Genomic DNA, 5,321 nt, shown 5'->3' with positions numbered 1-5,321 from the left:
TTATTTATTACCTCTTAGGAATTATTACATAGAATTTCCCCTTTATTTCTGCTGTTCATGGCCAATTTGAAAAAAGAAGAAAATAATGATGCCACTGGTTTCAGGGATATTGGTTTCAGAACTTATTAAAAGTAAAAAGAAAAGAGTAATTTCTACAATTAGTAAATTGCCATCAAACTGAAATGCCTTAAATTAACATTTCCTCTCCTTCCCCCGCCAAAAAAGGAAAAAAAAAAAAAAAAGTAATTGCTCAACTTCCACAAGAATTTTTTCTAAAAATCTCAGGGCAGCTTATTTTTCTTCATCAGAATTCACAAAGAGGATATGGTAAACTGAGAGAAACATAAAATAACCACAATAATTCTCATCAACACAAAGATGACATAGAATCTTAATTAAGACCCTTAAGGAATCCCACTACAAAGGAAAAGGAATTCACCCGCAATTACCCACTTCTCATGCACACTAAGGCTATCTGACATATGATATTAGCCAGCTCTGCATTCAGTCATACTACCAAATTTCACCAGTCATACTTTTCAATCAGAAGAATGATCTTTCAAAGCGATTGTTGAGTTCTAACTGTGTTGTGTATGAGAATCTTCTCTCCCCCTTCCTTCCCTTCCTTCCTTCCTTCCTTCCTTCCTTCCTTCCTTCCTTCCTTCCTCCCTCCCTCTCTTCCTCCCTTCCTTCTTCCCATAAGCACCTATTGATCACCTATTATGTACCAGGCACCATGCTAAGTAAAGGTGAATAACATATGCCTGTTACCTATAAGATGAGTATTTAAACCATTCGGACAGCAGATCTTGATACTTTTGGATGGGCAGAGATGCACCTTGGGAAGAGGATATTGTCTTCTGTATATGGGAAGGAGGGGTAAGGAAGGAGCAAGAAGGGATCGCTGGTAAGAATGATTGCACTTGGAAGACAAGTTTGTCTTCAGAGAAGTTTGAAAGGCATAGTTACAATCCACTAATATTCTTACCATTTTACCTCCTCTCCTTCTTCTTCCTGTGGATCAGTTAACGGTTACTCAGAACCACCTTAAATGACCTCCACTCTAACCTATGATATGTGATCTATGTGTTTGTACCCAGGATACATGTATTTATATCACAGGCTCAATTATGAAGGTGTGCTGTTTCAAAATCTTTTCCTCTCCAAATACTGTGTCCTAGGAACATTCATGCCTTATCAAAAAGGAGTAAGGATGAATGAAAGAGAACCCCCAGTAGGTTTTAGAAAAGGTATACATTGAAATTGTTTAAGTACACATTTAACATTTACTAGAAATAGCTCTGACTGCAAGAGAAAATTAAAGTAGACAAAAGCCTATAATCAGATTTATGCTATCTGATTGTGTAATTAGACCTGGCTTTAAGGCCATCCTAACAAGTTTATTTGAAAAGGAAGAGAGATCATTGTTTATTGGAATGGCAATAATTTGGGTTTCTTTAATTGACTCCTGGTGTGAATACGTTGATGCCTGCTGCTAAGAGGCAACATGGAAAGTTTCCAGGAAATTTCACATTCCAGGAGAAGCTTTGGAATTTACTTTCCATTGCAACCCAATTCAGCCTTTGGGTTTGAGTTTGTAACAACAAAACACCAGCTTTCAAAGGCAGCCTCCACAGCAGTGCCAGGGGCTGGGTAAGGAGCCCAGCACTTGGCTGGCCCATCAGGATAACAGAGGGTATTTCCAAAATCCGTCCTTCCCCATGTCCAAAGCACTAAGGGCGCCGAAGGCTGTGGCTACGAGAGCCAACAATGATTCAGAAACTGCCCTAACATTCTGATATTAAGTCAGCCCGAGAGAGGCTGCAATGAAGGCAGGAGGGGAGTGGAAGAGATTTCTCCTCCCAGTGCTCCCAAATTCCCAAAAGCAGTGTTGCCGGTTGCCTGCAAAAAATGAATATACTCCCTAAGAATTTAATAAGGTACAAAATAAAAATAACCCATAACCCACTTGTAAGCAGAGGCATATTTCGAAGTTCCTCACTACTCTCAGCCCTGGTAAATTGACATTTTCCTTATAGGGAGTTTTAGGAGAGAAGGAAGGTAGAGACTGGGGGTCCCGAAACAGGAAGTGGAGATTTCAAAGACTGGTTTGATTCTGACGGCCTACCTGATACCATCTCTCTCTCTCTCTCTCTCGCTTTCTCACTCTCTCTCTCTCATAACAACTACCATTTGTTCAGCACATCCATGGCACATATTACCTCAGTTCATCCTTACAACAACTTTGCAAAGTTAATGGTATTATTCCAATATTACAGATAGGGAAAATGAGGTTCAAAGAGGTTAAGTAACCAGTTCAGGATTATAGGGCAAAGCTTAGCCAGGATTTCAACCTAAACCCGTCTGACTCCAAAATCCACAGTCAGCTCACTGCCATCCCAAAGTACCTGGATGCACCCTTCCTGCCATCCCCATGGCTTGGCCAAGGCAGGCAGGGGCAGCAGTGGCAGCCAATTGTCCTGCTCATGACGTCATATGATGTTTTACTCTCTAAATCAGTCTCTATTTCCTGTAGCTCTCTCTGGAAGAGGTCAAGCATTTTTATCCCACCTTCTTCTTTTTTTCTATTTCGGTCTTACCTTTCCAGGAAATGGAGAGCCATTGGCCAGAATAGAAAAGAAAAGCAACCCCATGTCTCCATCTGGCCCACAGGTTCCCTTGAGGCGAAGGATGCGGGGCCAGGCTGAGCCAGGACAGGTGAAAAGCTTCTTCTCTCCACTCCTCTGGCTCTTTTAGCAAACATCCTCCAGAAAACACACCCCAAAATGAGTATGCAAAGGGTCCCACTCTCCATCAGAAGACAGAACACACCTGCTAGGTGGAGCCACATTTTTTTTTCTTTTCTCTTTTTTCTTTTTTTTTTTTTAACGGAGTTTTGTTCTTGTCCCCCAGGCTGGAGTGCAATGGCACAATCTCAGCTCACTGCAACCCGCGCCTCCCAGGTTCAAGCGATTCTTCTGCCTCAGCCTCCTGAGTAGCTGGGATTATAGGCATGCGCCACCACACCTGGCTAATTTTTAGTAGAGACAGAGTTTCACCATGTTAGCCAGGCTGGTCTCAAACTCCAGACCTCAAGTGATCCACCCACCTTGGCCTCCCAAAGTGCTGGGATTATGGGCGAGAGCCACCGTGCCCAGCCAGAGAGCCACCTTTCAAAAGCACAAATCCAATCAGCTGTGCTGCTTCAGAACCTGTGAGGACCTCCCATGGAGAACCCCTTACACTGACATACAGGCCCCACCTGATCTGGCCTCTACCCACTCCCACCTTCACCCCTTACCTACTTCCTCCTTGCTGGTGTCCCCAAGTCACACTGGCCATCTTTCAGGTGGTGAGCCAAGCATTCTCTTACCTCAGGCCTCAATCTGGGAATGCTATTCCTACCCACTCCATGAGCATAGCCCAGCAGGCTTTCTCTCTCTAGGGTTTTAGTCGAAATGTTCCCATCTCAGAGAAGATTCCACCGACTCCACTATTTAATTAGGTACCTCCCCATCTCCATCGCTCTTCATCTAAGTTCCCTATTCAATTCCTTTTTGGAACTTACTTCAACTTACAGTTATATACCTTTTTTCTTTGTTTGTTTATTGTCTGTCACCCCATCCAGGCCCCCAGCACAGAGCCTGGCACATACTAGATGCTCAAAAAAATTTTGTTAAATGAATGAATGCACGAGCTTCAAAAATTGTTTGAGTTTTCTTGATAGGATGGATGTGACAATCAAAACCAATTGCATCCAATATACTCTTTCAAGAACTAGAAGATTCCACTTTCTGCAGAAATGCCAATACATAATTACAGGAAAGAAAAAACTCATGATTGGTGCAAGAAAAAACTGACCAAGCATTATCATGTAATATTTTAATGATCTGTTTATATGTCTGCTACCCCAGTGGATTCTGTTCTCTCTGAGAGCTGGAACTGGGTTTTGTTTTTATTTTATGTCCAAATCATAGCACAGTGCCTGGCACATACCAGTTGTTCAATATCTGTTTGTTAGGAGTAAAGACGGGAAGAAAGGAGAGAAAGAGAGGGAAAAGAGAAAGAAGGAAGGGAGAGATGGAGGGAAAAAAAGGAAGAAGGAAGGAAAGAAGGAAGGAAGGAAGGAAGGAAGGAAAGGAAAATAAGTTTCAAGTAAGAAGGTAGCAGTAAGCCTAAGAAATGCCCAACAGATTCTTTACAACTGAAAATTATTGAGTCGTAGGATCTCTGAGTTGGGAATGACCTTTATTTGTCTAATTCCCCAGTTGAAGATTTGAAGAGAAATTTCAATGCAGAGAGGCTAAGTGGCACATAGCTAGTTAAAACATAACCAAGATAAGAACTCAGGTCTCCTAACTCCAAATCTATACCATGCAGGTTCCTTCTGGCAGAGAAATAATAGGCTGAAACTACAGCCACACAAATGTGACTATTTGGGGCAGGTACAAGAGGGTTTCTAGTAACTTTGCAGTTGCAAACCCTGATGCAGCTGAAGCCTCTTGATGAAGCCCTGAGAATCTATACAAATCAAATCCAAGAGCTGTGTGCCCTGCATGAGCTCATCCCACTTCCAGTCTCTTGCTGAGAGGCTGTCAAGCTCTCTGCAGAAGAGTGGCGTCTGGGTGTTTATACATGGATGTGCAGCAGTGACACTGTAGACATCTTCTGTGTAGTGTAAATATGAAGTGGTCTTATTAGCAACCCTCCTTCCTCCCTCCTCCAGCCACAATGCACCTGGTAGCCATGAACCCTACCATTTTGGTATAACATGGACAAATCATCACAGTCGCTTCCTCTGAGCAGTCCCCCAGATTACAGATGATGTGAGGTTAAGTGGCTGATCCAAACTAGACCAAGTTGAGCTTCCCCTGAAAATTACTGGAATTGAAAAGAAGTCAGGCTAGGTACAGTGGCTCACACCTGTATTCCCAGCACATCCTTTGGGAGGATGAGGTGGGAGGATTGCTTGAGGCCAGGAGTTCAAGACCAGCCTGGGCAATGTAGTAAAACCCCATCTCTCAAAAAAAATTTTTTTTAATTAGCTAAGCATGGTGGCACACACACCAGTGGTCCCAGCTACCCAGGAGGCTGAGGTAGGAGGATCACTCAAGCCCAGGAGTTTGAGGCTGCAGTGAGGTCTGACTGCTCCTCTGCATTCCAGCTGGGTGACAGAATGAGACCCTGTTAAAAAAAAAAAAAATGAAAAGAAATCAGTCTCTCTTTAGGTCCCCAGGCTGTCAGATGAGTCTGGATGCCATCCATGGCCATCTTATGGGCCTCAGAAATAAGAAGCAGCAATAACACTAATGCCATCCAGG

The sequence above is a fragment of the Hylobates moloch genome, unplaced genomic scaffold (assembly GCF_009828535.3).
Source record: "Hylobates moloch isolate HMO894 unplaced genomic scaffold, HMol_V3 SCAFFOLD_1, whole genome shotgun sequence".
NCBI lineage: Eukaryota > Metazoa > Chordata > Mammalia > Primates > Hylobatidae > Hylobates > Hylobates moloch.
Note: the sequence above shows the minus strand (reverse complement) of the source record.